At 44.0% G+C, this 26,980-nt stretch overlaps 1 pseudogene; it reads right to left on the bottom strand.

The window, feature by feature from the left end:
* Positions 1–6,373: 6,373 nt before the first annotated feature.
* Positions 6,374–24,740, bottom strand: LOC106613799 (retinal homeobox protein Rx1-like; annotated as a pseudogene).
* Between the last annotated feature and the right edge of the window lie 2,240 nt (positions 24,741–26,980).

Here is a 26,980-nt window from a genome sequence, read left to right as displayed (position 1 = left end):
TGTCCCCATGCTAACCCACCATCTAAGCAGATAATATGTCTCCAAACTGTCTCCATGCTAACCCACCATCTGACCAGGTAATGTCTCCAAACTGTCCCCATGCTAACCCAACATCTGACCACATAATGTCTCCAAACTGTCCCCATGCTAACCCACCATCTGACAAGATGTCTCCAACTGTCCCCATGCTGACCCACCATCTAACCAGGAAATATGTCTCCAATCTGTCCCCAATGCTAACCAACCTTCTAACCAGGAAATGTGTCTCCAAACTGTCCCCAAGCAAACCCACAATCTGACCAAGTAATATGTCTCCAAACTGTCCCCCATGCAAACCCACCATCTGACCAGGTAATATGTCTCCAAACTGTCCCCATGCTAACCAACCATCTAACCAGATAAAATGTCTCCAAACTGTCCCAATGCTAACCCAACATCGGACCAGGTAATATCTCTCCCAACTGTGCTCATGCTAACCCACCATCTGACCAGGTAATATGTCTCCAAACTGTCCCCATCCATCCAAACAATATGTCTGTAAAATGTCCCCATGCTAACCCACCATTTGACCAGATAATATGTCTCCAAATGGTCCCCATGCTAACCCACAATCTACCAAAATAATATGTCTCCAAACTGTCCCCAGGCTAACCCACCATCTGACCAGGTGTCTCCAACTGTCACAATGCTAACCCACCATCTACAAAAATAATATGTCTCCAAACTGTCCCCATGCTAACCCACCATCTACAAAAATAATATTTCTCCAAACTGTCCCCAAGCTAACCCACCAGCTAACCAGATAATATGTCTCCAAACTGTCCCCATACTAACCCACCATCTGACCAGATAATATGTCTCCAAACTGTCCCCATACTAACCCACCATCTGACCAGGTAATATGTCTCCAAACTGTCCCCATGCTAATTTACCATCTGACCAGATAATATGTCTCTAAACTGTCCCCATGCTAACCCACCATCTAACCAGATAATATGTCTCCAAACTGTCCCCATTCTAACCCACCATCTGACCTAGTAATATGTCTCCAAACTGTCCCCATGCTAACCCACCATCTAACCAGTTAATATGTCTCCAAACTGTCCCCATACTTACCCACCATCTGACCAGATAATATGTCTCCAAACTGTCCCCATACTAACCCACCATCTGACCAGGTAATATGTCTCCAAACTGTCCCCATGCTAATCCACCAGCTGACCAGATAATATGTCTCCAAACTGTCCCAATGCTAACCCACCAGCTAACCAGATAATATGTCTCCAAACTGTCCCCATTCTAACCCACCATCTGACCTAGTAATATGTGTCCAAACTGTCCCCATGCTAACCCACCAGCTAACCAGTTAATATGTCTCCAAACTGTCCCCATGCTACCCAACCATCTAATCAGATAATATGTCTCCAAACTGTCCCCATCTATCCAAATAATATGTCTCCAAACTGTCCCCATGCTAACCCATCATCTAACCTGATGTGTCCAAACTGTCCCCATGCTAACCCACCATCTATCCTAAATTATGTTTTCAAACTGTCCCCATGCTAACTCACTATAAGACCAGATAATGTCTCCATTCTGTCCCCATGCTAACCAACCATCTGACCAGATAATATGTCTTTATACTGTCCCCATGCTAACTCACCATAAGACCAGATAATCTCTCCAAACTGTCCCCATGCTAACCCACCATCTGACCAGGTAATGTCTCCAAGCTGTCCCCAGCATTTAACCAGATAATGTCTCCAAACTGTCCCCATGCTAACCCACCATCTGACAAGATGTCTCCAACTGTCCCCATGCTGACCCACCATCTAACCAGGAAATATGTCTCCAATCTGTCCCCATGCTAACCAACCTTCTAACCCGGTAATATGTTTCCAATCTGTCCCCATGCTGACCAATTAATATGTCTCCAAACTGTCCCCATGCTAATCCACCATCTGACCAGGTAATATGTCTCCAAACTGTCCCCATGCTAACCCACCATCTAACCAGATAAAATGTCTCCAAACTGTCCCCATGCTAACCCACCATCTGACCAGGTAATATGTCTCCAAACTGTCCCCATGCTAACCCACCATCTGACCAGGTAATATGTCTCCAAACTGTCCCCATCTATGCAAATAATGTCTCCAAACTGTCCCCATGCTAACCCACCATCTGACCAGGTAATATGTCTCCAAACTGTCCCCATGCTAACCCACCATCTAACCAGATAATATGTCTCCAAACTGTCCCCATTCTAACCCATCATCTGACCAGGTAATATGTCTCCAAACTGTCCCCATCTATCCAAATAATATGTCTCCAAACTGTCCCCATGCTAACCCATCATCTAACCAGTTAATATGTCTCCAAACTGTCCCCATGCTAACCCACCATCTATCCAAATAATATGTCTAGAAACTGTCCCCATGCTATCCCACCATCTGACTAAATCATGTCTCCAAACAGTCCCCATGCTAACCCACCATCTATCCTAAATTATGTCTCCAAACTGTCCACATGCTAACTCACCATAAGACCAGATAATGTCTCCTTTCTGTCCCCATGCTAACCCACCATCTGACCATATAATCTCTCCAAACTGTCCCCATGCTAACCCACCATCTATCCTAAATTATGTTTTCAAACTGTCAACATGCTAACTCACCATAAGACCAGATAATGTCTCCATACTGTCCCCATGCTAATCAACCATCTGACTAAATCATCTCTACAAACTGTCCCCATGCTAACCCACCATCTATCCTAAATTATGTTTTCAAACTGTCAACATGCTAACTCACCATAAGACCAGATAATGTCTCCATACTGTCCCCATGCTAATCAACCATCTGACTAAATCATGTCTCCAAACAGTCCCCATGCTAACCCACCATCTATCCTAAATTATGTTTTCAAACTGTCAACATGCTAACTCACCATAAGACCAGATAATGTCTCCATACTGTCCCCATGCTAATCAACCATCTGACTAAATCATGTCTCCAAACAGTCCCCATGCTAACCCACCATCTATCCTAAATTATGTTTTCAAACTGTCAACATGCTAACTCACCATAAGACCAGATAATGTCTCCATACTGTCCCCATGCTAATCAACCATCTGACTAAATCATGTCTCCAAACAGTCCCCATGCTAACCCACCATCTATCCTAAATTATGTTTTCAAACTGTCAACATGCTAACTCACCATAAGACCAGATAATGTCTCCATACTGTCCCCATGCTAATCAACCATCTGACCAGGTAATATGACTCCAAGCTGTCCCCATGCTAACCCACCATCTGACCAGATAATATGTCTCCAAACTGTCCCCATGCTAACCCACCATCATGTAGACATCCCTAAATGATGGATTGTGCCATCAAACCTCTGCAACTTATCCAGAATGCCACAGCCCACCTGGTGTTCAACCTTCCTGAGTTCTCCCATGTCACCCCATTCCTCCTCACACTCCACTGGCTTCCAGTCAAAGCTTGCATCATCTTCAAGACCCTGGTGCCTGCCTACAGATCAGCAAGGGGAACTGCCTTCAGGCTGTGCTCAAACCCTACACCCCATCCCAAGCACTCCATCCCGCCACCGCTGGTCTCTTGGCCCTCCCATCCCGCTCCCGCCCAGCCCAGTCAAAGCTCTTCTCTATCCTGGCACCCCGATGGTGGAGCAAGCTTCCCCCTAAAGTCAGGACAGCGGAGTCCCTGCCCATCTTCAGAAAACATCTGAAACCCTACCTTTTTGAAGACTCTCTTAAATAACTCACTATCACTGACTGCTCATAGCTACTTCATTGAGGGAAAATGTACTTGATACGACAGTGATGTGTAGTTGTCTCACCTAGCTATCTTAATGCATTAACTGTAAGTTTCTCTGGATGAGAGCGTCTGCTATGTGACTGAACTGTCAATTAGAAACACGTGGCTTATAGTAAGTCAAGTGTTACTAGTGGGGCTCCTGAGTGGTGCAGCGGTCTAAGGCACTGTATCTCAGTGCAAGAGGCGTCACTACAGCACCTGGTTCAAATCCAGGCTGCATCACACCCGGATGTGATTGGGAGTCCCATAGGGTGGCACACAATTGGTCCGGGTTTGGCCGTGTAGGCCGTCATTGTAAATAAGAATTTGTTTTTAACTGACTTGCCTAGTTAAAAAAGGTTTAAAAAATTATGTGGCTGTCTGTTGCCAATGGTCCATAAACTCAACACACACGGACGCATACTTTGAATCCCCCAATCAAATTTACAAAAAAAGGATCCAAACATTTCAAAGGTATGCGTGGCACTCAAGTGTACAGGAAGCACCTCCTTCTCCAAACAGCTAGGCTGCCCACGACAGCTGAAACCGTCTTTCAAACAAGCCGTACTTAGTGGCCAAGTCTACCAGGAGCAATGGAGTATTCCAGACCCATCCCCAGTTCACCTGGTGGGCAGGGATACCTTTCTCTGAGTATGAACATCGACTACGAACACGCACGCATACGCGCACACACACTAACTGTAGAACTTTGAGATTGTTTTTCAATGAACAGCGTGTTACAAATTCAATGCATTGTTAGTATTTAATATTAAATTACAACCCTCATTCAGCCATACATTTATTACCAAAAACATTTTCAAAGGACATTTTTGCAGACCCCTGTACTTAAAATGCCCAGATAGATAACCCCTTGCCACGTTACACAAACAACCCCTCTTGGACTGTCAACACATCTTCAGCCTACACACACAGCCCACCCACTTATGCACACAGACGTGAGCACACAACAGCCACCACATTAGAATGCAGGCAGAGAACACACACACACACACACACACACACACACACACACACACACACACACACACACACACACACACACACACACACACACACACACACACACACACACACACACACACACACACCACCCTGTAACACACCCCACCCTGCCTCATGTTTTCAATGAACAGCGAGTTACAAATTCAATGTATTGTTATTATTTAGTATTAAACTTCAACCCTCGTCCAGCCATACGCTTATTACAACAACAAAAAATTCAATTGACATTTTTGTAGAACCCTGTTTATTGGAGAAATGTGTCAATTTGGTAGTTAGGTCCATAGAAATGTAAACACCAAGGCATATTATTGTGGCCCTTTGTTATATATAGCAATATGAAAGTACATTTTGGAGGCAGATTGCCCTTGCATTGCTATAATAATGTTTATTATAGGCCTATCCCTTAATATTAACAATTTCTGCTGCTCTGACAGCTACACACTGGTATCAGCTGAGCTGATACAGCACAAACTGTTATCTACAGAACACACACACCTCCCACACACACCCAATACACACACACCCCACACACCTCCCACACAACCCCACCCCACACAGCAGGCACAGGGTATACTGGGCCGTGGAGGTGCACTGGAGATCTGGAGCTTATGGCTGGTACAACCCGTCCTGGCTGGATAACCCCCGTAGCCCGGCAAGCGCGAGGCGTTGTGACAGGTCGCACAGGTTTGTGTTGGCGAACTGGGGCTACCGTGCATAGAGCTGGCGCAGGATAACCTGGGCCAAGAAGACGCACCGGAGACCAGGAACGCTGAGCAGGCATACTCCTTCCTGGCTGAATGCCAACTCTAGCACGGCACCTGTGAGGAGCTTGCACCGAGCGCACCGGGCTGTAGCTGCGCACTGGCGACACAGTGCGTATCTCAGCATAACATGGTGCTTGCTCGATCACTCGCCCCCACAGTAAGCACGAGGAGTTGGCTCAGGTCTCCAACCTGACTCTGCCAATCTCCCTGTGTGCCCCCCAAAACATTTTTTGGGGTCTGTCTCTCGCACTTGCCTCGTGGCCGGGCTAGTTCCTCTTCTCGTCGCCGCTCTGCTCTCGCTGCCTCCACCTGTTCCCATGGGAGGCGATCCCATCCAGCTTGGATCTCCGCCCACGTCCAGGATCCCTTGCCGTCCAGAATTTCTTCCCAGGTCCATTCCTTTCCACGCTGCTTGGTCTTTTTGTGGTGGGTTATTCTGTCACAGCTGTCGAAAGGAGCAGACCAAAGTGCAGCGTGGTTGTAGTTCCACATTTTTATTTAATCCGTGAAACTTTGCAATACATAAATAACTGAATATGACAAAACAACAAACCGTGACGCAGAGAGAAACAAACACTACTCAAAATATAATAACCCACAAAACCCAGGAAGAAAAACCCCTACTTAAATATGATCTCCAATTAGAGACAACGAGGACCAGCTGCCTCCAATTGGAGATCAACCCCAAACAAACAACATAGAAATAGAAAACTAGAACTAAACATAGATATAGAAAACATAGAAAAAAACACAAAACACCCCCTGTCATGCCCTGACCTACTCTACCATAGAAAATAACATCTTACTATGGTCAGGATGTGACACCCACCCTGCCCCATCTAGTTACTGTAACACACCCCACCCTGCCCCATCTAGTTACTGTAACACACCCCACCCTTCCCCATCTAGTTACTGTAACACACCCCACCCTGCCCCATCTAGTTACTGTAACACACCCCACCCTTCCCCATCTAGTTACTGTAACACACCCCACCCTTCCCCATCTAGTTACTGTAACACACCCCACCCTGCCCCATCTAGTTACTGTAACACACCCCACCCTGCCCCATCTAGTTACTGTAACACACCCTGCCCCATCTAGTTAGTGTAACACAAGTCTGATATTAGGTGTAAACAATCTATAATCAATGCCAATATGATAACATTTCACATGATCACTAGTACTGACTTTTCAATATGGTAGCACCTCTGAATTATTTTTTTTTTTTAAAACATAAGTTAATTTTATTTCACATCCAGAAAGAAGTTAGAGTGTACAGATATGCAAATATAAATAAGTGATAAGAAAAAATAACTTAATGGAGACAATAAGCCTTTTAAATACACAGAACACGACCCAAATGGCACTCTATTCCCTATATAATGCATTACTTTTGACCATATCCCTTTAACTGACTTAAATAAATTAAGGTTAAATAAAATTAACAAAATAAATTATAAATGTCTTTGTTCTGAAGTTCACCATCCCTTTTACAGAATATCTTTGTTTTGATTACCTGCTGAAGTTTACCATCCTTTTTACGCAATGTCTTTGTTTGATCGTGTTGCAGTTGACCATCCTTTAAAGAATGTCTTTGTTTTGATCATGTTGAAGTTTAGCATCCTTTATAGAATGTCTTTGTTTTGATCACCTGTTGTGTTTGACCATCCTTTATATAGAATACCTTTGTTTTGATCACTTGTTCTAGTTGACCATCCTTAATTAAATGAATGTCAGGCTTCCAGGTTTTATCCATGGAATGGATGTGCTCCTTAGCCTTCAACCTCAGTGCTGCGATGCTGGAACCATGTTCCAGGTCCTTAGCAGAGGGTACTTATCATTGAAGCTGCAGGGGCACTGGTAGAGTGGGGGGGCCACAGACTGCATCCCCTGCATGCCCTGTACCATCCCTTGGTGCACCATGCCATGTCCTGGGGGACTGTCGAGGAAGCTGTGGCTGTGGCTATGGCTGTGGGAGTAGGAGTGGCTGGGGTAGGCAGGCTGAAGGTGAGGGCCCTGCCCTGGGCCTGTATATCCGGGGATAGTGTGCATTGTGTTGCCGCTGGAAATGGACGAGGCTAGCCAGGAATCCAGGGGTAATGGGTTGGACATGAGCCCCACATTGGAGGGCATGGGTGACCGGTTGACAGACAGCATGGGGGAGTTGTGGAGGTTTGTTGAGTTGGAGTCCATCTTCTCCTGACGTCTCCACTTAGCCCGACGGTTCTGGAACCACACCTGGACACGGACAGAGAGGATACCGTAGTATTCGTCTACAGTAGTCACTCAGTAGTGCACACTACATTGCACACTACATCACAGATTTTGTTGTTAAAAATAAAATAAAATGGCCTGGACTAAATTATTCAGAATTCAAATGAATTTGGTTAGAGGCTGTGTAATTTAGTTAGAGGCTGTTTAATTTGGTTAGAGGCTGTTTAATTTGGTTAGAGGCTGTGTAATTTGGTTAGAGCCTGTGTAATTAAGTTAGAGGCTGTGTAATTTAGTTAGAGGCTGTGTAATTTAGTTAGAGGCTGTGTAATTAAGTTAGAGGCTGTTTAATTTGGTTAGAGGGTGTGTAATTTAGTTAGAGGCTGTGTAATTTAATTAGAGGCTGTTTAAGAGCTTGTGTAATTCTGTGTAATTTATTTCACCTGTGGTAAGTGCCTACAGGTTAAACATAGTAATTGAACCAGTTTTTAAAAAGAGAAAACAGAACATTTTGCTCCACTCCATTTTAAAGTGCAAGTGTACCAATATATTTGACGACAACTGTTTGAGAAAATGTACTAACAAGAGAAGCCTCCACCTCCTAAACAGAATCTCTCATCCAAAAAATGGGCCAAAAGTCCCCTCCCATTCCAAAATTTGAAAGATGAGAACACTTGCAAAAACCTTATTGTCCAAATGATCGGTGATGAAAAAATGTGTGCTGGTTGTGGTGGTAATAGTAGTAGTAGGGGTGGTGGTGGTAATAGTAGTAGTGGTGGTGGTGGTGGTGGTTATAGTAGTAGTGGTGGTGGTGGTGGTAAATGTAGAAGTAGGGGTGGTGGTGGTAATAGTAGTAGTAGTGGTGGTGGTGGTAATAGTAGTAGTGGTGGTAGTGGTGGTAATAGTAGAAGTAGGGGTGGTGGTGGTGGTGGTGGTGGTGGTAATAGTAGAAGTAGGGGTGGTGGTGGTGGTAATAGTAGTAGTGGTGGTGGTAATAGTAGTAGTGGTGGTGGTGGTGGTGGTGGTGGTGGTAATAGCAGTAGTGGTGGTGGTGGTGGTAATAGTGGTAGTGGTGGTGGTGGTGGTGGTGGTGGTGGTGGTAATAGTAGTAGTAGGGGTGGTGGTGGTGGTAATAGTAGTAGTGGTGGTGGTAATAGTAGTAGTGGTGGTGGTGGCGGTAATAGTAGTAGTGGTGGTGGTGGTGGTGGTAATAGCAGTAGTGGTGGGGGTGGCGGTAATAGTAGTAGTGGTGGTGGTGGTGGTGGTGGTAATAGTAGTAGTGGTGGTGGTGGTGGTGGTGGTGGTAATAGTAGTAGTGGTGGTGGTGGTGGTGGTGGTAATAGTAGAAGTAGTGGTGGTGGTGGTGGTAATAGTAGTAGTAGTGGTGGTTGTGGTGGTGGTGGTGGTGGTAATAGTAGAAGTAGGGGTGGTGGTGGTGGTAATAGTAGTAGTGGTGGTGGTAATAGTAGTAGTGGTGGTGGTGGTGGTGGTGGTGGTGGTGGTGGTGGTAATAGCAGTAGTGGTGGTGGTGGCGGTAATAGTAGTAGTAGTCCTGGTGGTGGTGGTATTAGTAGTAGTAGTGGTGATGGTGGTGGTAATAGTAGTAGTAGTGGTGGTGGTGGTGGTGGTGGTGGTGGTAATAGTAGTAGTAGTGGTGGTGGTGGTAATAGTAGTAGTGGTGGTGGTGGTGGTGGTAATAGTAGTAGTAGTGGTGGTGGTGCTAATAGTAGTAGTAGTAGTGGTGGTGGTGGTGGTGGTGGTGGTGGTGGTGGTGGTAATAGCAGTAGTGGTGGTGGTGGTGGTGGTGGTGATAGTAGTTGTAGTGGTGTTGGTGGTGGTAATAGTAGTAGTAGTGTTGGTGGTGGTGGTGGTGGTAATAGTAGTAGTGGTGGTGGTGGTGGTAATAGTAGTAGTAGTGGTGGTGGTGGTAGTGGTAATAGTAGTAGTAGTGGTGGTAATATTAATAGTAGTAGTGGTGGTGGTGGTGGTGGTAATAGTAGTAGTAGTAGTGGTGGTGGTAATAGTAGTAGTGGTGGTGGTGGTGGTGGTGGTGGTGGTGGTAACAGCAGTAGTGGTGGTGGTGGCGGTAATAGTAGTAGTAGTGCTGGTGGTGGTGGTATTAGTAGTAGTAGTGGTGATGGTGGTGGTAATAGTAGTAGTAGTGGTGGTGGTGGTGGTAATAGTAGTAGTAGTGGTGGTGGTGGTAATAGTAGTAGTGGTGGTGGTGGTGGTGGTGGTGGTGGTGGTGGTAATAGCAGTAGTGGTGGTGGTGATAGTAGTTGTAGTGGTGTTGGTGGTGGTAATAGTAGTAGTAGTGTTGGTGGTGGTGGTGGTGGTAATAGTAGTAGTGGTGGTGGTGGTGGTAATAGTAGTAGTAGTGGTGGTGGTGGTAGTGGTAATAGTAGTAGTAGTGGTGGTAATAATAATAGTAGTAGTGGTGGTGGTGGTGGTGGTAATAGTAGTAGTAGTAGTGGTGGTGGTAATAGTAGTAGTGGTGGTGGTGGTGGTGGTGGTGGTAATAGCAGTAGTGGTGGTGGTGGCGGTAATAGTAGTAGTAGTGCTGGTGGTGGTGGTATTAGTAGTAGTAGTGGTGATGGTGGTGGTAATAGTAGTAGTAGTAGTGGTGGTGGTGGTGGTGGTGGTGGTGGTAATAGTAGTAGTAGTGGTGGTGGTGGTAATAGTAGTAGTGGTGGTGGTGGTGGTGGTAATAGTAGTAGTAGTGGTGGTGGTGCTAATAGTAGTAGTAGTAGTGGTGGTGGTGGTGGTGGTGGTAATAGCAGTAGTGGTGGTGGTGGTGGTGGTGGTGATAGTAGTTGTAGTGGTGTTGGTGGTGGTAATAGTAGTAGTAGTGTTGGTGGTGGTGGTGGTGGTAATAGTAGTAGTGGTGGTGGTGGTGGTAATAGTAGTAGTAGTGGTGGTGGTGGTAGTGGTAATAGTAGTAGTAGTGGTGGTAATAATAATAGTAGTAGTGGTGGTGGTGGTGGTGGTAATAGTAGTAGTAGTGCTGTAGGTGGTGGTATTAGTAGTAGTAGTGGTGGTGGTGGTGGTAATAATAGTAGTAGTGGTGGTGGTGGTGGTGTTGGTGATGGTGGTGGTGGTAATAGTAGTAGTGGTGGTGGTGGTGGTGTTGTTGTTGTTGGTGGTGGTAATAGTAGTAGTGGTGGTGTTGGTGGTAATAGTAGTAGTGGTGGTGGTGGTAATAGTAGTAGTGGTGGTGGTGGTAATAGTAGCAGTGGTGGTGGTGGTAATAGTAGTAGTAGTAGTAGTGGTGGTAATAGCAGTAGTAGTGGTGGTAATGGTAGTAGTAGTGGTGGTAATAGTAGTAGTTTTAGTAGTGGTGGTGGTAACAGTAGTGGTGGTAGTGGTAGTAGTGGTGGTAGTAGTAGTAGTAGTAGTAGTAGTAGTAGTAGTAGTAGTAGTAGTAGTGGTAGTAGTGGTGTTGGTGGTAGTAGTAGTAGTAGTGGTAGTAGTGGTGGTAACAGTAGTGGTGGTGGTAGTAGTAGTAGTAGTAGTAGCACTAGTAGTCGTGGTGGTTGTAATAGTAGTAGTAGTAGTAGTAGTAGTAGTAGTAGTAGTAGTATTGGTGGTGGTGGTAACAGTAGTAGTGGTGGTAACAGTAGTGGTGGTGGTAGTAGTAGTAGTAGTAGTAGTGGTGGTGGTGGTTGTAATAGTAATAGTAGTAGTAGTAGTAGTAGTAGTAGTAGTAGTAGTATTGGTGGTGGTGGTAACAGTAGTGGTGGTAGTGTCAGTAGTGGTGGAAGTAGTAGTAGTTTACAGTGTCTCCTGACCCCTCCGACTCAGCCTCCAGTATTTATGCTGCAGTAGTTTATGTGTCGTGGGGCTAGGGTCAGTCTGTTATATCTGGAGTATTTCTCCTGTCTTATCCGGTGTCCTTTGTGAATTTAAGGATGCTCTCTCTAATTCTCTCTTTCTTTCTTTCTCTCTCTTGGAGGACCTGAGCCCTAGGACCATGCCTCAGGACTACCTGACATGATGACTCCTTGCTGTCCCCAGTCCACCTGGCCGTGCTGCTGCTCCAGTTTCAACTGTTCTGCCTGCGGCTATGGAACCCTGACCTGTTCACCGGACGTGCTACCTGTCCCAGACCTGCTGTTTTCAACTCTCTAGAGACAGCAGGAGCGGTAGAGATACTCTCAATGATCGGCTATGAAAAGCCAACTGACATTTACTCTTGAGGTGCTGACTTGTTGCACCCTCGACAACTGTGATTATTATTAATTGACCATGCTGGTCATTTATGAACATTTGAACATCTTGGCCATGTTCTGTTATAATCTCCACCCGGCACAGCCAGAAGAGGACTGGCCACCCCTCATAGCCTGGTTCCTCTCCTGGTTTCTTTCTAGGTTTTGGCCGTGCTGCTGCTCCAGTTTCAACTGTTCTGCCTGCGGCTATGGAACCCTGACCTGTTCACCGGACGTGCTACCTGTCCCAGACCTGCTGTCCCAGACCTGCTGGAACCCTGACCTGTTCACCGGACGTGCTACCTGTCCCAGACCTGCTGTTTTCAACTCTCTAGAGACAGCAGGAGCGGTAGAGATACTCTCAATGATCGGCTATGAAAAGCCAACTGACATTTACTCTTGAGGTGCTGACTTGTTGCACCCTCGACAACTGTGATTATTATTAATTGACCATGCTGGTCATTTATGAACATTTGAACATCTTGGCCATGTTCTGTTATAATCTCCACCCGGCACAGCCAGAAGAGGACTGGCCACCCCTCATAGCCTGGTTCCTCTCCTGGTTTCTTTCTAGGTTTTGGCCGTGCTGCTGCTCCAGTTTCAACTGTTCTGCCTGCGGCTATGGAACCCTGACCTGTTCACCGGACGTGCTACCTGTCCCAGACCTGCTGTCCCAGACCTGCTGGAACCCTGACCTGTTCACCGGACGTGCTACCTGTCCCAGACCTGCTGTTTTCAACTCTCTAGAGACAGCAGGAGCGGTAGAGATACTCTCAATGATCGGCTATGAAAAGCCAACTGACATTTACTCTTGAGGTGCTGACTTGTTGCACCCTCGACAACTGTGATTATTATTAATTGACCATGCTGGTCATTTATGAACATTTGAACATCTTGGCCATGTTCTGTTATAATCTCCACCCGGCACAGCCAGAAGAGGACTGGCCACCCCTCATAGCCTGGTTCCTCTCCTGGTTTCTTTCTAGGTTTTGGCCGTGCTGCTGCTCCAGTTTCAACTGTTCTGCCTGCGGCTATGGAACCCTGACCTGTTCACCGGACGTGCTACCTGTCCCAGACCTGCTGTCCCAGACCTGCTGGAACCCTGACCTGTTCACCGGACGTGCTACCTGTCCCAGACCTGCTGTTTTCAACTCTCTAGAGACAGCAGGAGCGGTAGAGATACTCTCAATGATCGGCTATGAAAAGCCAACTGACATTTACTCTTGAGGTGCTGACTTGTTGCACCCTCGACAACTGTGATTATTATTAATTGACCATGCTGGTCATTTATGAACATTTGAACATCTTGGCCATGTTCTGTTATAATCTCCACCCGGCACAGCCAGAAGAGGACTGGCCACCCCTCATAGCCTGGTTCCTCTCCTGGTTTCTTTCTAGGTTTTGGCCGTGCTGCTGCTCCAGTTTCAACTGTTCTGCCTGCGGCTATGGAACCCTGACCTGTTCACCGGACGTGCTACCTGTCCCAGACCTGCTGTCCCAGACCTGCTGTCCCAGACCTGCTGGAACCCTGACCTGTTCACCGGACGTGCTACCTGTCCCAGACCTGCTGTTTTCAACTCTCTAGAGACAGCAGGAGCGGAAGAGATACTCTCAAAGATCGGCTATGAAAAAGCCGACACTTACTCTTGAGTTGCTGACTTGTTGCACCCTCGACAACTACTATGATTATTATTATTTGACCATGCTGGTCATTTATGAACATTTGAACATCTTGGCCATGTTCTGTTATAATCTCCACCCCGGCACAGCCAGAAGAGGACAGTTTCTTCCTAGGTTTTGGCCTTTCTAGGGAGTTTTTCCTAGCCACCGTACTTCTACACCTGCATTGCTTGCTGTTTGGGGTTTTAGGCTGGGTTTCTGTACAGCACTTTGACATATCAGCTGATGTAAGAAGGGCTATAAAAATAAATTTGATTTGATTAATAGTAGTATTAGCTAGGTGGAGGTTGCATACAGTATTATTAGTGTATAGTGATATTAATAGTAGTATTAGATAGGTGGAGACGCTATACAGTATTATTAGTGTATAGTAGTAGTAGTATTAGATAGGTGGAGACTCTATACAGTATTACTTGTGTATAGTGATAGTAGTATTAGATAGGTAGAGTCTCTATACAGTATTATTAGTGTATAGTGATAGTGATAGTAGTATTAGATAGGTAGACTCTATACAGTATTATTAGTGATAGTAATAGTAGCATTAGATAGGTAGAGACTCTATAGAGTATTATTAGTGTATAGTAGTAGTAGTATTAGATAGGTAGAGACCAGGGGCGAAAATCTGATATCAACTTTGGAGGGGACAATTACATGAAATTTTCTCAAGAGCAATTCCTGAGGGGGACACCAAAAGTATTGCTGTAACACATAGCCTACGTTGTAATATGGTAAATGTATATTGAGGAACAAAATAAATAAGGTGTTTGCTGTACTCCTAACTACCGGTACCCAAAACTACACAACTAATCACAACAGCAATACCATTGCCTTTAACAAATCTTAGTTCAGTCACCAGTTTAAGTTGAGAGTGGGGGTATCCATGGCATTTTCCAGTTATGTTCCTATTTTACAAGTGAAAAAAAAATGAGAACCTTTCATAATGTTGCCAAACAAAGACTCAACAAACTTACCTGAGACTCCCTGTCTCTGCCAGTCTGTCCCTGCATATCTGTCCCCAACTCTGCTGTCTGTGTGCCATCTGTTGCCTGCTCTGCCTAATGACATCATTGTGAAACATTTCAATTAGCATTTCACTTCTTTCTTATGAACATTTTATCAACTAGTCTGAGATATTAGGCTACTAGGGTTCTTACTTTGCGTTTTGGTGTACTGAAAAATACTCTGACGTCTGTCTTTTTTCTGCCATTTTTCTACCTGGCTGGCTACACACACACAGTATGTAGGTTATTTACAGTAGGAGATGGGCTTCTATCATCTTATCTTCTATCATTCTATATGAGCTTCGTTCTAAAAGGTAGCTAGCAAATGTGAAACGGATTGCAGTGACAAGAGTTGACAGCTGTATGAGTTCACCATTTACACAACATATGCTGCAACCTTTTGTAATTTTAATCGTTTGCTTCATATTGGCTGGCTTCCAACAATAGCTGAATTTGCAAAGCTAGCGAGCACCAATTCAGTGGTGTTTGCTATAATCTTTGCTACCCGGGTTAAATAAAGGTGAAATCAAATAAATAAGTAAAAGTTCCCTTGCGACAATTTAGCTTTTGCAACGAGACCATTAAATATATTTAAAACAATGGTAGAAGAGAGTGTAGTTCTGTTCAGTTTATCGCTAACATTATCACAGGGACTTTGAAGCACTAACTTACATGCATGCTGATCTTGGAATAAATTGACGATAGCAAAGATTCCATCTTTGACGACACCACATAAATGGAATAGGTACTAGCTAGCTTAATAGTTAATATTTGCGCGCTAGCTCTGCAAATTCAGCTAGGGTGTGTGTGAACCCTGGCGCGATTGACTGGATTAACCTCACGTCAGTTACGTGCATTGAGTGCCTTTCAGACAGTAGATACTAACAATCTGCTACATTGACAACTAAGGAACTGGCAGTGGATCAAACCATTGTGAGGCAAAGGGCGGGGGGGTCGCAATCTTTTGAAACTTAAAAACACGCTATCAAGTGTCTATAATCAGCACAATTGCTTTCATTGCGTATTATTAATATTATTTAAATTACAGTTATGTTTACAGTGATATATTGGGGGGGACAAATCATATTTTTCCCAGGATGGGGGGGTCGTGTCCCCCCCGTCCCCCCTGGGATTTCCGCCCCTGGTAGAGACTCTATACAGTATTATTAGTGTATAGTGATAGTAATAGTAGCATTAGATAGGTGAAGGTTGCATACAGTATTATTAGTGTATAGCGATAGTAATAGTAGTATTAGATAGGTAGAGACTATACAGTATTATTAGTGTATAGTAGTAGTAGTATTAGATAGGTAGAGACTCCATACAGTATTATTAGTGTATAGTGATAGTAATAGTAGTATCAGATAGGTAGAGACTCCATACAGTAATATTTGTGTATAGTAGTAGTAGTATTAGATAGGTAGAGACTCCATACAGTATTATTAGTGTATAGTGATAGTAATAGTAGTATCAGATAGGTAGAGACTCCATACAGTATTATTTGTGTATAGTAGTAGTAGTATTAGATAGGTGGAGACTCCATACAGTATTATTAGGGTATAATGATAGTAATAGTAGTATTAGATAGGTGGAGGTTGCATACAGTATTATTTGTGTATAGTAGTAGTAGTATTAGATAGGTGGAGACTTCATACAGTATAATTTGTGTATAGTAATAGTAATAGTAGTATCAAATAGGTAGAGACTTCATACAGTATAATTAGTGTATAGTAATAGTAGTATTAGATAGGTAGAGACTCTATAGAGTATTATTAGTGCATAGTGATAGTAATAGTTGTATTAGATAGGTAGAGCCTCTATACAGTATTATTAGTGTATAGTGATAGTGATAGTAGTATTAGATAGGTAGAGACTCTATACAGTATTATTAGTGTATAGTGATAGTAATAGCAGTAATAGAAAAGTGGAGGTTGGATACAGTATTATTAGTGTATAGTGATAGTAATAGTAGTATTACATAGGTAGAGACTATACAGCATTATTAGTGTACAGTGATAGTAGTATTAGACAGGTGGAGACTATACAGTATTATTATTATCCAATTTGTAAGTCGCTCTGGATAAGAGCGTCTGCTAAATGACGTAAATGTAAATGTAAATGTTATTAGTGTGTAGTAGTAGTAGTATTAGATAGGTGGAGGTTGCATACAGTATTATTAGTGTATAATGATAGTAATAGTAATATTAGAGAGGTAGAGACTCTATACAGTATTATTAGTGTATAGTAGTAGTAGTATTAGATAGGTGGAGTCTCCATACCTGGACACGGACCTCAAGGAGGTTGACCTTCATGGCCAGGAGCTCCCGGCTGTAGACGTCAGGGTAGTGGGACTTCTCAAAGGCCTTCTCCAACTCATGGAGCTGGAAGGTGGTGAAGGTGGTGCGGTTGCGCCGGTGCTTCTTCTTAGGGTGGTCCTTCTTTGGAAGCTCAGGGGACTTTTCCCCACTGTCCACCCCCTTCTGGAGGTCTCCCAGGTCCCCGTCACACTTGTCCCTGGAGAAAAGGCTTGACTCTGAAGGGAGACAGTAGAACAGGAGAGACGTGTATGTTTAGGTATCTGTCTTCTTGCACTCGATTCCTTCGGCAGTGCCCAGTTCTACTTACCAAAAGTGACCTAATATGCAGCTCTCTCTACGGGTGATTTCATAGTCCCATGGGGACAGATGCCACCTGTTCAACCTGAGTGTCCCCATGTACCCTGGGAATGGACAGCTCTAATCTACACCAAGACTGTACTTGTCCTCTGAACCGCATCTTTTCTAAGAAAACAGGGTGAGGTTGAAGCCCCACTACACATGGCTGATGGATGGTAGAAAACAAGGTGAGGTTGAAGCCCCACTACACATGGCTGATGGATGGTAGAAAACAGGGTGAGGTTGAAGCCCCACTACACATGGCTGATGGATGATAGAAAACAGGGTGAGGTTGAAGCCCCACTACACATGGCTGATGGATGGTAGAAAACAGGGTGAGGTTGAAGCCCCACTATACATGGCTGATGGATGGTAGAAAACAAGGTGAGGCTGAAGTCCCATTACACATGGCTGATGGATAGTAGAAAACAAGGTGAGGTTGAAGCCCCACTACACATGGCTGATGGATGGTAGAAAACAGGGTGAGGTTGAAGCCCCACTACACATGACTGATGGATGGTAGAAAACAGGGTGAGGTTGAAGCCCCATTACACATGGCTGATGGATGGTAGAAAACAAGGTGAGGTTGAAGCCCCACTACATATGGCTGATGGATGGTAGAAAACAGGGTGAGGTTGAAGGCCCACTACACATGACTGATGGATGGTAGAAAACAGGGTGAGGTTGAAGCCCCATTACACATGGCTGATGGATGGTAGAAAACAGGGTGAGGTTGAAGCCCCACTACACATGGCTGATGGATGGTAGAAAACAGGGTGAGGTTGAAGCCCCACTACACATGACTGATGGATGGTAGAAAACAGGGTGAGGTTGAAGTCCCATTACACATGGCTGATGGATGGTAGAAAACAAGGTGAGGTTGAAGCCCCACTACACATGGCTGATGGATGGTAGAAAACAGGGTGAGGTTGAAGCCCCACTACACATGACTGATGGATGGTAGAAAACAGGGTGAGGTTGAAGCCCCATTACACATGGCTGATGGATGGTAGAAAACAAGGTGAGGTTGAAGCCCCACTACACATGGCTGATGGATGGTAGAAAACAAGGTGAGGCTGAAGTCCCATTACACATGGCTGATGGATGGTAGAAAACAGTGTGAGGTTGAAGCCCCATAACACATGGCTGATGGATGGTAGAAAACAAGGTGAGGTTGAAGCCCCATTACACTTGGCTGATGGATGGTAGAAAACAGGGTGAGGTTGAAGTCCCACTACACATGGCTGATGGATGGTAGAATCAAGGTGAGGTTGAAGCCCCATTACACATGGCTGATGGATGGTAGAAAACAGGGTGAGGTTGAAGCCCCATTACACATGGCTGATGGATGGTAGATCTAATCAGAGCTTGTTAAATAATTAATCCAAATCAATTGAGGCTCAAGATTACAGTGGGTGAAAAAAGTATTTGATCCCCTGCTGATTTTGTACGTTTGCCCACTTACAAAGAAATGATCAGTCTATAATTTTAATGGTAGGTTTATTTGAACAGTGAGAGACAGAATTAAAAAAAAACACATGTCAAAAATGTTATAAAATGATTTGCATTTTAATGAGGGAAATAAGTATTTGACCCCTCTGCAAAACATGACTTAGTACTTGGTGGCAAAACCCTTGTTGGCAATCACAGAGGTCAGACGTTTCTTGTAGTTGGCCACCAGATTTGCACACATCTCAGGAGGGATTTTGTCCCACTCCTCTGTGCAGATCTTCTCCAAGTCATTAAGGTTTCGAGGCTGACATTTGGCAACTCGAACCTTCAGCTCCCTCCACAGATTTTCTATGGGATTAAGGTCTGGAGACTGGCTAGGCCACTCCAGGACCTTAATGTGCTTCTTCTTGAGCCACTCCTTTGTTGCCTTGGCCGTGTGTTTTGGGTCATTGTCATGCTGGAATACCCATCCACGACCCATTTTCAATGCCCTGGCTGAGAGAAGGATGTTCTTACCCAAGATTTGACGGTACATGGCCCCGTCCATCGTCCCTTTGATGCGGTGAAGTTGTCCTGTCGCTTTAGCAGAAAAACACCACCAAAGCATAATGTTTCCACCTCCATGTTTGACGGTGGAGATGGTGTTCTTGGGGTCATAGGCAGCATTCCTCCTCCTCCAAACACGGCGAGTTGAGTTGATGCCAAAGAGCTCCATTTTGGTCTCATCTGACCACAACACTTTCACCAGTTGTCCTCTGAATCATTCAGATGTTTATTGGCAAACTTCAGACGGGCATGTACATGCATTCTTGAGCAGGGGGACCTTGCGGGCGCTGCAGGATTTCAGTCCTTCACGGCGTAGTGTGTTACCAATTGTTTTCTTGGTGACTATGGTCCCAGCTGCCTTGAGATCATTGACAAGATCCTCCCGTGTAGTTCTGGGCTGATTCCTCACCGTTCTCATGATCATTGCAACTCCACGAGGTGAGATCTTGCATGGAGCCCCAGGCCGAGGAATATTGACAGTTCTTTTGTGTTTCTTCCATTTGCAAATAATCACACCAACTGTTGTCACCTTCTCACCAAGCTGCTTGGCGATGGTCTTGTAGCCCATTCCAGCCTTGTGTAGGTCTACAATCTTTTCCCTGACATCCTTGGAGAGCTCTTTGGTCTTGGCCATGGTGGACAGTTTGGAATCTGATTGATTGATTGTTTCTTCTGTGGACAGGTGTCTTTTTACAGGTAACAAGCTGCGATTAGGAGCACTCCCTTTAAGAGTGTGCTCCTAATCTCAGCTCGTTACCTGTATAAAGACACCTGGGAGCCAGAAATCTTTCTGACTGAGAGGGGGTCAAATACTTATTTCCCTCATTAAAATGCAAATCAATTTATAACATTTTTGACATGCATTCTTCTGGATATTTTTGTTGTTATTCTGTCTCTCACTGTTCAAATAAACCTACCATTAAAATTCTAGACTGATCCTTTCTTTATCAGTTGGCAAATGTACAAAATCAGCAGGGGATCAAATACTTTTTCCCCCCACTGTATCAATCAGATCGTTGACTTGGTAACAAACATGTGAGGCAGGAAAAGCGGTCTCCTTAAGTCACTATGCCGTAATGTTACAGTAATAGAGGGTTATAATGTTATGTAATGTTCTAATAAACAAGGATTGTTCAGGAAAAAATACTTGGTACACCAGTCCCTTATTCATCCCAGCCAGGCCTACTTAGTCAGTCAGTCGATATCCAACCTGCTATATCTTATCCAAGCCTGGTCCTAGATCTGGTTGTGTAAAGGTAGAAACGTTAAGTTCAACATTGTAGCTATACTGTAGTGATAAACTGTAGTCTCTAAATCTTGAGAAAATGACAATCCAAGCACAGTATGCTTTCAACTGTCACTTCCTTTCCTCCTGGATGAGGTCAGCACCGTATGCTTTCAACTGTCCCTTCCTTTCCTCCTGGATGAGGTCAGCACCGTATGCTTTCAACTGTCCCTTCCTTTCCTCCTGGATGAGGTCAGCACCATATGCTTTCAACTGTCGTTACCTTTCCTCCTGGATGAGGTCAGCACCGTATGCTTTCAACTGTCCTTACCTTTCCTCCTGGATGAGGTTAGCACCGTATGCTTTCAACTGTCCTTACCTTTCCTCCTGGATGAGGTCAGCACCGTATGCTTTCAACTGTCCTTACCTTTCCTCCTGGATGAGGTTAGCACCGTATGCTTTCAACTGTCCCTGCCTTTCCTCCTGGATGAGGTCAGCACCGTATGCTTTCAACTGTCCCTTCCTTTCCTCCTGGATGAGGTTAGCACCGTATGCTTTCAACTATCTCTACCTTTCCTCCTGGATGAGGTCAGCACCGTATGCTTTCAACTGTCCCTTCCTTTCCTCCTGGATGAGGTTAGCACCGTATGCTTTCAACTGTCCCTTCCTTTCCTCCTGGATGAGGTCAGCACCGTATGCTTTCAACTGTCCCTTCCTTTCCTCCTGGATGAGGTCAGCACCGTATGCTTTCAACTGTCCCTTCCTTTCCTCCTGGATGAGGTTAGCACCGTATGCTTTCAACTATCTCTACCTTTCCTCCTGGATGAGGTCAGCACCGTATGCTTTCAACTGTCCCTTCCTTTCCTCCTGGATGAGGTTAGCACCGTATGCTTTCAACTGTCCCTTCCTTTCCTCCTGGATGAGGTCAGCACCGTATGCTTTCAACTGTCCCTTCCTTTCCTCCTGGATGAGGTTAGCACCGTATGCTTTCAACTGTCCCTTCCTTTCCTCCTGGACGAGATTAGCACCGTATGCTTTCAACTGTCCCTGCCTTTCCTCCTGGGCGAGGTTAGCACCGTATGCTTTCAACTATCTCTGCCTTTCCTCCTGGACAAGATTATCACCGTATGCTTTCAACTATCTCTACCTTTCCTCCTGGATGAGGTTAGCACCGTATGCTTTCAACTATCTCTGCCTATCCTCCTGGATGAAGTTACCACCGTATGCTTTCAACTGTCCCTGCCTTTAGTCCTGGATGAGGTAATCTAAGTAAACATTGTGACTACTCATTTTACTGTGGAGAAGTGAAAGTCTTGGATATAAGTCTTAGATTGTTTTGGTCTTACTCTTATATGAACTGCTATTTCACTGATGTTGTTGCTGTATATGTTATAGATGTTTATGAGCAGTTATTAGCGCCTATGTTGTGCATTATAATGCATTATGCATGTCTCATAAGAGGTTATTCATAGGAAGTGTTACTTTTATTTTATTTTTTATTTTATTTAACCTTTATTTAACTAGGCAAGTCAGTTAGGAACAAATTCTTATTTACAATGACGACCTAGGAACAGTGGGTTAACTGCCTTGTTCAGGGGCAGAACGACAGATTTTTACCTTGTCAGCTCGGGGATTCGATCTAGCAACCTTTCGGTTACTGGCCCAACTCTCTAGGCTACCTGCCGCCCTTCACCTTGTCTTTATGTAATAAACAACATCACCTAATCAATCAATGAATTAACCTAGAAATCAATAACAACCATGGTACTGACCGTGAAAGGCAGAGTGCTGGGTGCTGTCCTCCAGGCTGGCCAGGTATCTGTAGGGGTCTGACTGGCCCTGCTTCCCCTGGTGGTCCTCCAGGCCCTCAGTGTCCTCTTCATGGGTCCGTTCGGACCCTACGGGAGTGAGCAGGGGGTAACTGGTCCTTACTGAAGCCCAGGATCAGGTCAGTGCTGTGGAGCCGGCCTCCTCCGCTAGACCCTCCTCCCTTCACCATGTCATGGTAGTTGTCTAGTGACAGGCAGCCATCGTCAATCATTCCCAAGGTATCCATTGACAAATATGTCCAAGAAAAGAAGGATGCTGTCAAAGAGCACTTTGACGGGGGATGCAGATCTGTCTGTCCTTGGACTTCCTGTCAGTCTGCAAAACAGGGAAAGTTAGATACGTTGATCTCATGACCACAGGGTTTTGCAGAACGGTTCTGTTGTGAAAGTGCATATGTGCCACTTGCATAAGCCTCTTGTTAATATTGTGTCGTAGCCCTTTCCTGCAGTCGAATGACCAGAAATGCCGTCTAGTGGCCTCAAGGGTGGAATGTTATTAATATTTTTCATAATTTTATAATTAGTCAACATATATATTTTTTACGCACCCGAAAATCCAGTGTTTTTATGTCAAACGTTTTTTATATTTCAGTCTTCTGTGATGTATTTAAAGTGTAATTTTGGGATGCAAACTCAAAATGTAATACATTCCAACTCTATATCTGACATGGTACAGGTGTCTTCCTTTTTATAGACCCATAACCATGTGTGTGAGGTGTAGACTTTTGTTTCAAAGTAGATCTGTTTAAGACTACCAAGAACCACTGTGTGACAATGATTTAGCCCACTGCAGTAAAAGGTTATGCAACGACATATTGGTTGTAATGCATATTACTACAGTAACAATCAATTTCCCTTCAGTTGGAAAACGTTTGAGTGTATTTGACGCTGATATGAACAATTCACATCTGGTACTACTTGACATTTATTCATTATGTTCAATGCATGAAGGAACCTGGACTTATTTCTATGTCTATCTTTGTCACATGTGCACCAGTTCGCATTAACATACAGTATGTCTTTCATAAAACAATGTAAATTTGACAGTTAGTTAAAAATCTGATCTGAAATTATCAACATGTGTTTGTCAAATCAGATGTTATGTATAGCTACAGTATCTACATTTATCAACAAGAGCAAATAATATGTTATGTACAGTAGCTACATTTATCAACAAGACCAATAAAGTATAGAATGTACAGTATCTACATTTATCAACAAGACCAATAAAGTATAGAATGTACAGTATCTACATTTATCAACAAGACCAATAAAGTATAGAATGTACAGTATCTACATTTATCAACAAGACCAATAAAGTATAGAATGTACAGTATCTAGCATTTATCAACAAGACCAATAAAGTATAGAATGTACAGTATCTACATTTATCAACAAGACCAATAAAGTATTGAATGTACAGTATCTACATTTATCAACAAGACCAATAAAGTATTGAATGGACCAGTTGAAAGATGAAACAGTAAATCTTCTTTAACCCTTGAAACATGGGTCTATTAATAAATACTGTAGTTACTTTCCCCCAAAAAAACTTCTAAATCTGTCTTTGATTGTAAAAAAAATTTCAAGGAGAGACAATAGATTCATTCAAATGAAGTAGCCTATACCTTTTCCCATTGGAAAAACAGGCCGCATTGAAATTAAATGAAGAATTATTTTAACAATAATGATATCTTCAACAACAAATAGTAGTTGTAACTAAGTGGTAGTAGTACTATCAAGTCAAAATAAACAGCAATAATAACAGTAGCAGCATGTGTAAATGTACTTACCTCTATCCAGGTAACTTACAGTATACACTTCCTCTTCCAATGCTGAGCCGTGCATTGTGCTTCCTCTATCTGACAAGATGTAAATGACAGAAGATGGGAGTTCTGGTAGCAGTGCACCTACTCCTCCCAACCAGCTAAATCCTTGAAAGTCTGCAAGCATATAAGTGAGCAATGTAATAAGTATTGAAATTCTCTGTAACAAGGCAATGGAGTTCCTCCCTCTTTTGGCTCCCTGCCCTAATCTTGTGGCCCAGGTGGAGTGGGCAAGGTCAACACTGTAGTTCCTAAGCCCGACAGGCGTTCATCTTCATTTGACCACTTTCTCACAGCAGGAAAATATTCCTGCATCAACAGGAAATGTGAATTATTATGTGGATTATAATGAATGGACATTTTTGTAAGGGTTGATAAAAAAATTGTTAGTGTAAATCAAGTCTGACATTTTAAAGTAGAAATTACAAACTTTGGTAGCCTCTTTAAATGTTGACTAAAGTACAAGTTTGCATTTCCTGCTGTGCAGTGACCAAATTAAGATAGCACATACAGTCAGGTCCAAAATTATTGGCACCCTTGATAAAGATTATCAAAAAAGACAGTATAAAATAACAATAAAAATACTGAGCTAAATGATATATACAAAAGTATGCGGACACCCCTTCAAATTAGTGGATTCGGCTATTTCAGCCAAACACGTTGCTGACAGATGTATAAAATCAAGCACAGCGCCATGCAATCTCCATAGACAAACATTGGCAGTAGAATGGCCTTACTGAAGAGCTCAGTGACTTTCAACGTGGCACCGTCATAAGATGCCACGTTTCCAACAAGTCAGTTTGTCAAATTTCTGCACCTGCTAGAGCTCCCTCGGTCAACTGTGTTGTTATTGTGAAGTGGAAATGCTAAGGAACAACAACGGCTCAGCGAGTAACACGTAAAAATCGTCTGTCCTCGGTTGCAACACTCACTACAGAGTTGCAAACTGTCTCTGGAAGCAACATCAGCACAATAACTGTTTGTTAGGAGCTTCATGAAATAGATTTCCATAGTTGAGCAGCCACACACAAGCCTAATATCTCCATGTGCAATGTCAAGTGTCGTCTGGAGAGGTGTAAAGCTCGCTGCCATTGGACTCTGGAGCAGTGGAAAAACATTCTCTGGAGTGATGCATCACGCTTCACCATCTGGCAGTCCGACGGACGTATCTGGGTTTCGCGGGTGCCAGGAGAACGCTACCTGCCCGAATGCATAATGCCAACTGTAAAGTGGTCTGGGGCTGTTTTTCATGGTTCAGGCTAGGCCCCTTAATTCCAGTGAAGGGAAATCTTAACGCTACAGCATACAATGACATTCTAGACGATTCTGTGCTTCCAACTTTGTGGCAACAGTTTGGGGAAGGCCCTTTCCTGTTTCAGCATGACAATGCCCCCGTGCACAAAGCGAGGTCCATACAGAAATGGTTTGTCCAGATGGGTGTGGAAGAACTTGACTGGCCTGCACAGAGCCCTGACCTTAACCCCATCGAACACCTTTGGGATGAATTGGAACGCCGACTGTGAGCCAGGCCTAATCGTCCAACAACAGTGCCCATCCTCACTAATGTGCTTGTGGCTGAATGGATGCAAGTCTCCCGCAGCAATGTTCCAACATCTAGTGGAAAGCCTTCCCAGAAGAGTGGAGGCTGTTATAGCAGCAAAGGGGGAACCAACTCCATATTAATGCCCATGATTTTGGAATGAGATGTTTGGTCATGTAGTGTATATTGGAAGCAAAAGAATTGGAGAAATTATATTATTTTATACTAATACAATTGCTCGGAGAAAGACCTTTTGTTTAACATATGGTATAATTTCTTCCAGGAAGATAGTTATCAAAATTATTGGCACCCTTGTTTTCAATAACTTTCAATACCTCACTTTGCAAAGATAATTATTTTATGAGTTTGGACACATTGGGAGGAATCTTAAACAGAGGAGCTATAGGAGGTCAGGCTTATTGTAATGGAATGGAATAAATGGACCAGAGTCAAACATGTGGTTTCCATGTGTTTGATCTTATTCCATTCCAGCTATTACAATGAGCCCGTCCTCCTATAGCTCCTCTCACCAGCCTCCACTGATCTTAGACCATTCCTCCATACAGAATCTTTCCCGATGCTTTATATCATTAGTCTGCACTTATGGACTGTCCTCTTCAATTCAAACCAACAGGTTATCAATGGGGTTAAAGTCCGGAGACCGAGATGGCAATTGCGAAATGCTGATTTTGTTGTCAAATAACTATTTATTTGTGGATTTTGATGTGGAAGGGAGTGCTCTGTCCGTACACTCCACAACTCCACCCTTGATTAGAACTAGGCGCTCCTGGCAGGCCGCAGGCAGAGGAGAGAGTGCGTCATTAGTGTAGAAAAAGTAACAGCTGGGACTGTCACTACGTAGCTCCTTTTCTAAGTTTCATTAAGGAATCTCTTTCTGAGAAACCGTAGCGGTAACCTGGCAAGCCCATTAGAAGTGGATATGTGCGCTAAGCTCCGAGACATGATTTCTGACATGTTCACGTGTTACACGGAACTCAGACATTTCCAACGTGCTACCTGGTTGTAGTTATACACAGGCCACGTTCCACCAGTTTGCAAACCGGATTTTTGACTAGTACTTGAACGCAGCAGAAATACCTGGGTTGAATGGTGCATATGTAGGAGTATCGTGTTATTCCCAACCCACGCTGTTCTCAGGGCAGCAGGGGCGGTTCTGGGGGAGGGGGGGGCGGGGCCCCTGTG

Source organism: Salmo salar, unplaced genomic scaffold, assembly GCF_905237065.1.
Source record: "Salmo salar unplaced genomic scaffold, Ssal_v3.1, whole genome shotgun sequence".
In the NCBI taxonomy this organism is placed as follows: Eukaryota; Metazoa; Chordata; class Actinopteri; order Salmoniformes; family Salmonidae; genus Salmo; species Salmo salar.
Note: the sequence above shows the minus strand (reverse complement) of the source record. Positions and strands in the feature narration are given on the sequence as shown.